Raw genomic sequence first — 10,388 nt, 5'->3', positions numbered from 1 at the left:
CATCACAGTTGCCATGTTTCACAAGTGCCTTCATTCCTGCACTGCCATATGAAATGGTTTGGTTGCACACTTTGCACAATGCTTTCCCTGCCACATTAAGTTTACGAATGTAATCCAAGAAAGATCCAGTATTATCTTTGGCCTCAAGCCAGCGCCAGTTAAACTTATTCTTGATTCCAACATCAATCAATTTCACGTTAGCGTCTCTTTCAACCTTCATTACGAATCAATTAGAATTATCCGTGATGCGGCTCCAATACAGACCATGCACGAGTTGTCACATTCAAGTCTAAACATACGGTAGAGTGTATTACACAACCAGCACACACTGTAACTTGCCACGCCAGAGTTGGTAGAAACTGCAGATATCGACGACAAATCTTGCGATCCAGTTGTTTTGCGATATTCGTATTTTTAATTACATACAGTATGTATACAAAATCCACGATCAATATAATATGAAAACATCCGTCAAGAGTCTACTTATTCATTTTCCGGCTGTCATCATTAGAAATACAAGAGACAGACGGAGAGAAAAATGGGAAACCGGAAATTTGACTCCAATTGATCAAAAAGCCGGAATTCCGGCAATTGCCGGAAAACTGGCATCTTTGATATACATTTCAATGTATACATACATATACATACACAGACATATACATACATACACAAGTACGTATTCATACTTGCTGCCTTCATCCATTCTCGTTACCACCATGTCACACACGAAATAACATTCCCCCGCCCCTCTTCCAGCGAGGTAGCGCCAGAAAAAGACAACAAACGCCACATTCGTTCATACTCAGTCCCTAGTTGTCATGTGTAATGCACCGAAACCACAGCTCCCTTTCCACATCCAGGCCCTACAGAACTTTCCATGGTTTACCCCAGACGCTTCACTTGCCCTGGTTCAATCCATTGACAGCACGTCGATCCCGGTATACCACATCGTTCCAATTCACTCTATCCCTTGCACGCCTTTCACCCTCTTGTATGTTCAGGCCCCGATCGCTCAAAATCTTTTTCACTCCATCCTTCCACCTCCAATTTGGTCTCCCACTTCTCCTCGTTCCCTCCACCTCTGACACATATATCGTCTTTGTCAATCTTTCCTCACTCATTCTCTCCATGCGTCTAAACCTTTTCAACACACCCTCTTCTGCTTTCTTAACCACACTCTTTTTATTACCACACATCTCTCTTTTATTACCACACATCTCCAGCACATCTACTCTCCTTCGCACAACCCTATCTATAGCCCACGCCTCGCAAACATATAACATTGTTGGAACCACTATTCCTTCAAACATACCAATTTTTGCTCCCAGAGATAACGTTCTTGCCTTCCACACATTCTTCATCGCTCCCAGATCCTTCGCCCCTTACCCCACCCTGTGACTCACTTCCGCTTCCGTGGTTCCATCCGCGGCTAAATCCACTCACAGATATCTAAAACACTTCACTTCCTCCAGTTTTTCTCCATTCAAACTTACCTCCCACTTGACTTGTCCCTAAACCCTACTGAACCTAATAACCTTACTCTTGTTCACATTTACTCTCAACTTTCTTCTTTCACACATTTTACCAAACTCAGTCACCAACTTTTGCAGTTTCTCACCCGAATCAGCTAACAGCGCTGTATCATCAGCGAGCAACAACTGACTCACTTCTCAAGCCCTCTCATACACAACAGACTGCAAACTTGCCCCTCTCTCCAAAACTCTTGCATTCACCTCCCTAACCACTCTATCCATAAACAAATTAGACAACCAAGGAGACATCAGGCACCCCTGCTGCAAATTGACATTCACTGGGAACCAATCACTTTCCTCTCTCTCTACTCGTGCACATGCCTTACATCTTCGATAAAAACTTTTCACTGCTTCTAGCAACTTACCTCCCACACCATATACTCTTTAAACCTTCCAAAAAGCACCTTTATCAACCCTATCATATGCCTTCTCCAGATCCATAGATGCTACATACAAATCCATCTGTTTTTCTAAGTGTTTCTCACATACTTTCTTTAAAGCAAACACCTGATCCACACATCCTCTACTACTTCTGAAACCACACTGCTCTTCTCCAATCTGATGCTCTGCACCTTTAATAAATTCCACTGGATGGGCTATAGACAGAGTTGTGCAGAGGAGGTTGGATGTGTTGGAAATGAGATGTTTGAGGGCAATATGTGGTGTGAGGTGGTTTAATCGAGCAAGTAATGAAAGGGTGAGAGAGGTGTGTGGTAATAAAAAGAGTGTGGTTGAGAGAGCAGAAGAGGGTGCGTTGAAATGGTTTGGACACTTGGAGAGAATGAGTGAGGAAAGATTGACAAAGAAGATATATGTGTCAGAGGTGAAGGGAGGAAGGAGAAGCGGGAGACCAAATTGGAGGTGGAAGGATGGAGTGAAAAAGATTTTGAGTGATCGGGGCCTGAACCTACAGGAGGGTGGAAGGCATGCAAGGAACAGAGTGAATTGGAACGATGTGATGTATCGGGGTCGACATACTGTCAATGGACTGATCCAGGGCGCATGAAACATCTGGGGTAACCCCTGGAAAGGCCTGTGTGGTCTAGATGTGGATTGGGAGTTGTGGTTTCGGTGCATTACACATAACAGCTAGAGATTGAGTGTGAACGAATGTGGCCTTTTTTGTTTGTTTTCCTGGAACTACTTCGCTGACGCTGGAGGTGGCGATGCCGTTTCCAGTGGGGCGGGATGGCGCCGAGGCTGGATGAAGTCAAATGAGTATGAATATGTACTAGTGTATATATGTATATAGCTGTGCATGTGTATGTACATGTATATATATGTGTGTATTTGTTGATATTTATATGTATATGAATGAACATGTACGTGTATGTGTATATGTGTGTATATGAGCAAATGAAACATAAGTTCCCGAGTGCACTTACCTGTAATTATCACATCATCAGGGGAGACACAAGGATGAGATAAAAGACGGACATCAATCAGTTGATACACCAGGAAAAGACGTAGCTGAGATGCCTTGGTAAGCAAGAACATACTAGATCACGCCTACTACTGTGACCTCTTGTAATATATATATATATATATATATATATATATGTATATATATATATATATATATATATATATATATATATATATATATATATATATATATATATATATATATATATATATATATATATATATCCTATATATATATAAATATCCTATCCCTGGGGATAGGGGATTAAGAATACTTCCCACGTATTCCCTGCGTGTCGTAGAAGGCGACTAAAAGGGGAGGGAGCGGGGGGCTGGAAATCCTCCCCGCTCGGTTTTTTTTTTTTTTCATTTTTCCAAAAGAAGGAACAGAGAATTGGGCCAGGTGAGGGTATTCCCTCAATGGCCCAGTCCTCTGTTCTTAACGCTACCTCGCTAATGCGGGAAATGGCGAATAGTTTGAAAGAAAGAAAGAAATATATATATATATATATATATATATATATATATATATATATATATATATATATATATATATATATATATATATATATATATGTATATATACATATATATATATATACATATACATATATATATATATATATATATATATATATATATATATATATATATATATATATATATATATATATATATATATATATATATTATCCCTGGGGATAGGGGATTAAGAATACTTCCCACGTATTCCCTGCGTGTCGTAGAAGGCGACTAAAAGGGGAGGGAGCGGGGGGCTGGAAATCCTCCCCTCTCGTTTTTTTTTTTTTTTTTCCAAAAGAAGGAACAGAGGGGGCCAGGTGAGGATATTCCAAAAAAGGCCCAGTCCTCTGTTCTTAACGCTACCTTGCTAACGCGGGAAATGGCGAATAGTTTAAAAGAAAAGAAAGAATTATATATATATATATATATATATATATATATATATATATATATATATATATATATATATATATATATATATATATATATATATATATATATGTGTGTGTACGTATGTGTGTGTTGTATCGTCACACGGGAGTGGCATGGATTCTGGTGGTTGGGTCTGGCAGATTACATTTCATCAAGTGGTCAGGACGGATAACGCTGTTTACAAATTTTCCTGACGACAGATGTATCCAGTTCATACAGACCTTCACTACAATCAAAATTCGCAGATGATATCAAGCTGGGAAATAAATGTACCAATGAATCTGAACATCTGCGGCGCCTCACTGAAATCGTAAAACTGATCGACTGGGTTCATGGGTGACGAATGAATGTTAATAACGATAAATACAAAGGTTTATATATCGGTAGCGTAATGGAGAAGGTGAGCTACTGTATGAATTCTACTGAACTGCAAAAGTTAAATGAGGAAAAAAGACTTGGGCGTGATAATCTCTGATGACCTAAAACCAAGTAAGCAATGCAAAGAAACAGTGAAAAGGGCGAACATAATTCTTGGAGTCATAGGTACGTCCTCATCTTGAATAGTTTGTTTAATTTTGGTCGTCACTCTACTTGAAAAAAAATACACGTAGACAGAATGGAGAGGGTAAGGCGTCGGGGAATCTACTTGATCCCCTAGCTAAGAAACAGATCCTATGAGTACCAACTTAGCGACTTATATCTGTCTACAGAGCTCGGCAAAAAAGATTAAGAGATGCTCAAATGCAAATATTCAAAATTATCAAAGGCTTTAATAACCTTAATCTATCAACCTACTTAAGACTTGATTCGTCTGATTTCACTTGTAGTGATGGATAAACACTCGTGGGCAAAAATGATTTACCTCGATTGAGGCGAAGTACTTTTTCTTCAACAGGATTGTGAACATATGGAGTGATGTACCAGTAAGAGTGGCTGAAAGCAGTACTATGGATGAGTTTCAAATTAGACTCGATAGATAATTCGCTGTTGGTCAACAGTTTAATTATTTACACCCCCATAATCTCATTGACAGGTTGCAGATTATTCTCTTTGAATTATCTGCCATCTAACTTTTACCACACTTCCCTGTGCGTTTTCTGATGTCTTCCACTACCACAAACAGCCTCGAAAGGACCCAGTGGTCAGCTAATGGTTGAATTCCTTTGTATTTTCTTGAAGGTCTTTGTGTATGTAATTAGAGAAGATTCAATGATATTCCTATTTATTAAAGCATTACAAGACTCCAGTGGTTATTATGTGGTTCTTACGTATAATGTGAATAAACAAGGCACCAGAAACCTGTTCTGTTCTTGCACAATCTTTATATTAATAAAGTCCAGCAGCAATATCCTTAATATTCTCTTCTATATAAAACACATTACAACTTATGCAAGGTCCTTTGTAAATGCAGCCCACAGAATTTTCTGATGATTCTTTTACCAGAATATATTCAATAGCATTGGTATTGCTGAAGACTTTTTTTTTTTTCACATTTCAGCCTTTGACAGCACGTTGCCACCCGTATATCACATCGTCCCAGTTCTTTCTATCCAGCGTATGCCTTTCACCCTCCTGCTGGTTTAAGTCCCAGTCACTCAAAATATTTTCCACTCCATCCTTCCATCTCCAGTTTGCTCTCCCCATTCTCTTTGTTCCCTCCACTTCTGACGCACACACAGTCTTCATATGGAGTGTTTTGACATTCATTCGTCTTTATACGGCGGACATCTATGAAAGAAAAGAAAATGTTTAAAAAAAATTCCGTATCAAGATTACACAGGTGAAAGAGGGTAACCCATCGCCATACCAAACTCCTGAGCATAATATTCTCCATTAAATTCATATAGGCTGTCTGTGATACACATTCTTAAATCAGATCAGGAAACACACACACCAAAGAATCCACAAGATATTCTAAGTAGATCAGGTGGAACTTGAGTGACCAGGGATGACACACCAAAACCAACAAGTCTGAAATCATAATGACTTCGGAGATGATCAACTTTCCTGACCAAGTCTCTTTCCTTCACTACATTGAGAAGTAATACGTTATCAGCCAGTGGTCGTGAAGTATGGCGATAGTTTGTATATACGTGACTGAGCCCACTGATCTCATTATGGGTCTTGTTGGACAGTTAGGCTCATGCGTTCTGATAAGTCCGTACATATATGGACCTCCTTGGTATAGTGGTTAGCGTTCCTGACTGTGACGCATTCACAGGCCGCCCAGGGTCGAGCGCATAGGTTCGAATCCTGGTAATGGCAGTCGGTCCACAGTCAACCCAGTTGTTCATCCACGCAAGGGGTTGGTCGATAAGATGGATACCTGGCTCAGGTATATACATATTTGTGTTAATGAGATGGCTCATGATTAGGGCCTCAGTTGTCCGTGCCGTCTCAGCTAACATAAAAAAGATATATGGCAATTAAGGTGACGATGATGATTATCATGTTAATAAAAGAGTATTACCTTTCAACAACAACTTAAGGCGTTTGTTAGATTGAGCAATATCGAGTCTAGTGGATTTCTATTAAGTTTAGAGTGTGTTTTATCATATCTAAAAAGATAATTCACTTATGATATAATCATCTTTGTTCATCACCACAATTGCACTGACCTTATCTGCTTCAGATATGCGTAGTTCACTGTCTTTCCTCAAACTGCTAAATTCACTCATGAATCTTTCTGGACAATTTGGAGCAGCAGCTTTGGTGTAGCAGCATACATTATGACGTTTACAAATGTTCACTTCATCATTAGATAATTCGCTGTATTCATTTGATATACACAATGGTCTCAGAACACTATCACACTACATTACCATGTTTGAGCACACATGGTGTAAGCCTCAGGGGATAAGAGGTGTCGCTGTCTAAGCAGTTTATGAGAGAGTTCCACCACAAGAGGACGGGTTTGTGCCCACTGTCTACAAACTATTTTCCATAAGTTGGGCCAGTTTCCCATTCAAGGATACTTCGTTTGCCTAGGTTACGACATGGGTCGGTGTGCTCAGCCAAGGTAATTGATTGTACTGATGTTGGTTGCAAGATGGTTCTGTGGTTTAGAGAAACACAGTGACTTTTGGTGATATACTGATCGGAGCGTTCGAGCCTTGAAGTTGCAGGGACGCCATGAAAGGTGAAATAGGGTTGTAAGGGTGCTATGGTAATCGATATTTCTCACTTATTTCACATTTCCACATCTAATCTTTCAGAAAAGATGGGATTAATCTGGTGCTTTACGTCTGAAAACCGAAGACTTTCACTGGATAATTTCACAACGACTAAACCTGAGGCATTCGTTTCCTTACGAGTCTCATCGGCCATGTAGCGAAATGTTGTGGTGATGAAAGTCAAGTGTAGATCCAACCTTACGTGGTCATGGCACAAGCCAACCTGCATCACCAGACAGCTCTCTTTACCCAGTGTCGTCATTTTCTCTGGACTCCCTAGATGGCGGGGAGCACAGATTATCAACACTGTAACTCATCTGTGCACATCCATATTCCATCATCTCCCTACTTGCACCTTCCACCTCTGGCACAAATATCCTCCCAGTCAGTCTCTCCTCACTTATTCTCCCTCCATGTCGTTCAATCATATCAACACACTAGTTCATCTCTCTCATTCATCCTCAGCTTAAAGCCACATCTCTGTCTCACTCCATCATTTGTCACACCAATATCCCGCCTCACACCACATGTTGTCCTCAACCGTCTAATTTCCAACACATCCGCCCCTCTCTGTCCTTTGTAGTTAGGATCCAACGCTTGCACTCACACAGCACCGCCTGCCAACCTGTTATCTGATACATTAAGAAATCCTTCAAAGTACTCCCTCCAGCTCCTGTTTATCTCTTACTTGCCTGTTACCATTTCCTCATGTGCTCCCTCACTGATGTCCTCATTTGTTCTCCTGGTCTCCTCACGCTATACACTTCCTTCCCAAATTTTTTTTTGTTCTATCTGACGTTCTCTCACCCTATCATATCTGCCATCCTCCCCAGCCTCCTGCCGCTTTTTCTTTTGTATCTCCTAGTCACTCGCATTCCTCCCTTATAGGCAACATTCATACACACCTCTCTCTTCTCTTTCATTTGCAGGTTAACTTGCTCCTCCCACCAGTCGCTACCATTCCTGTAACGTCTTCACTCCGTCTTTCACATGCCACATACATCACCTACACATGTAAACAATTCTTCCCAAAATACATCACATTCCTCATCCACTCTCTTAGTGTTGTTTCATTTCTTCTTACCTTATGTATTTGCTCAACCAGTCTCTCTTACTATCCCCTCACACAAGCTTGGAGAGACAGACTCACCCACTTGCACCCTCCTATGTCATTTTATATTTTTCTTATGCTATTACAAACGTTCACGCTCACCTCCAGCAAGGTGAATGTGATACATGATAGAGTGGCAGATATAAGGTGTTTTGGTCGAGTTGGTGTGCGAAGGGAGAGCGTCAGGGGGAATGGTTTGGTTAAGAGAGAAGAGGTAGTGACAGCTTTGCGGAAGATGAAAGCCGGCAAGGTGAAGTGCCTGAGGATTGGCGGAATGCATGCATAGTGCCGTTGTATAAAGGCAAAGGGGATAAAGATGAATATTCAAACTACAGAGGTATAAGTTTGTTGAGTGTTCCTGGGAAATTATATGGGAGGGTATTGATTGAGAAGGTGAAGGCATGTACGGAGCATCAGATAGGGGAAGAGCAGTGTGGTTTCAGAAGTGTTAGAGGATGTGTGGATCAGGTGTTTGCTTTGAAGAATGTACATGAGAGATACTTAGAAAAACCGATGGATTTGTATGTGGCATTTATGGATCTGGAGAAGGCATATGATAGGGTTGATAAGAGATGCTTCGTGGAAGGTATTAAGAGTATATAGTGTGGGAGGCAAGCTACTAGAAGCAGTGAAAAGTTTTTACCAAGGATGCACGGCATGTGTACGGGTAGGATGAGAGGAGAGTGACTGGTTCCCAGTGAAGGTCGGTCTGCGGCAGGGGTGTGTGATGTCCCCATGGTTGTTTAATTTGTTTATGGATGGGGTAGTTAGATAGGTAAATGTAAGAGTTTTGGAGAGAGGGGCAAGTATGCAGTCTGTTGTGGATTAGAGAGCTTGGGAAGTGAGTCAGTTGTTGTTCGCTGATGATACAGTGCTGGTGGCTGATTCGAGTGAAAAACTGCAGAAGTTGGTGACTGAGTTTGGAAAAGTGTGTGAAAGGAGAAAGCTGAGAGTAAATGTGAATAACAACAAGGTTATTTGGTATTTTAGGGTTGAGGGACAAGTCAATTGGGAGATAAGTTTGAAAGGAGAAAAACTGAAGGAAGTGAAGTGTTTTAGATATCTGGGAGTGGATTTGGCAGCGAATGGAGCCATGGAAGCCGAAGTGAGTCACAGGGTGGGAGAGGAGGCGAAGGTTCTGGGTGCGATGAAGAATGTGTGAAAGGAGAGAACATTATCTTGGAGAGCAAAAATGGGTATGTTTGAAGGAACAGTAGTTCCGACAATATTATACGGTTGTGAGGCATGGGCAATTGGTAAAGATGTACGGAGGAGGGCGGATATTTTGGAAATAAAATGCCTGAGGACAATATGTGGTGTGTGGTGGTTTCATCGAATGGAAAGATTGACAAAGAGGATAATGTCAGAGGTGGAGGGAAGAAGGAGAAGCGGGAGATCAAATTCAAGGTGGAGGGCTGGAGTGAAAAAGATTTTGAGCGATCTGGGCCTGAACATACACGAGGGTGAAAGGCATGCAAGGAATAGAGTGAATTGAGACGATGTGGTATACCAGGGTCGACGTGCTGTCAATGGACTGAACCAGGGAAAGTGAAACGTCTGGGGTAAACCATTGAAAGGTCTGTCGGGCCTGTATGTGAAAAGGGAGCTGTGGTTTCGGTGCATTACACATATTTATATATATATATATATATATATATATAGTCAATTGGGAGGTGAGTTTGAATGGAGAAAAACTGGAGGAAGTGAAGTGTTTTAGATATCTGGGAGTGGATCTGTCAGCGGATGGAACCATGGAAGCGGAAGTGGATCATAGGGTGGGGGAGGGGGCGAAAATTTTGGGAGCCTTGAAAAATGTGTGGAAGTCGAGAACATTATCTCGGAAAGCAAAAATGGGTATGTTTGAAGGAATAGTGGTTCCAACAATGTTGTATGGTTGCGAGGCGTGGGCTATGGATAGAGTTGTGCGCAGGAGGATGGATGTGCTGGAAATGAGATGTTTGAGGACAATGTGTGGTGTGAGGTGGTTTGATCGAGTAAGTAACGTAAGGGTAAGAGAGATGTGTGGAAATAAAAAGAGCGTGGTTGAGAGAGCAGAAGAGGGTGTTTTGAAATGGTTTGGGCACATGGAGAGAATGAGTGAGGAAAGATTGACCAAGAGGATATATGTGTCGGAGGTGGAGGGAACGAGGAGAAGAGGGAGACCAAATTGGAGGTGGAAAGATGGAGTGAAAA

Source organism: Panulirus ornatus, chromosome 14, assembly GCF_036320965.1.
Source record: "Panulirus ornatus isolate Po-2019 chromosome 14, ASM3632096v1, whole genome shotgun sequence".
NCBI lineage: Eukaryota > Metazoa > Arthropoda > Malacostraca > Decapoda > Palinuridae > Panulirus > Panulirus ornatus.
This window is presented reverse-complemented; position numbering follows the sequence as displayed.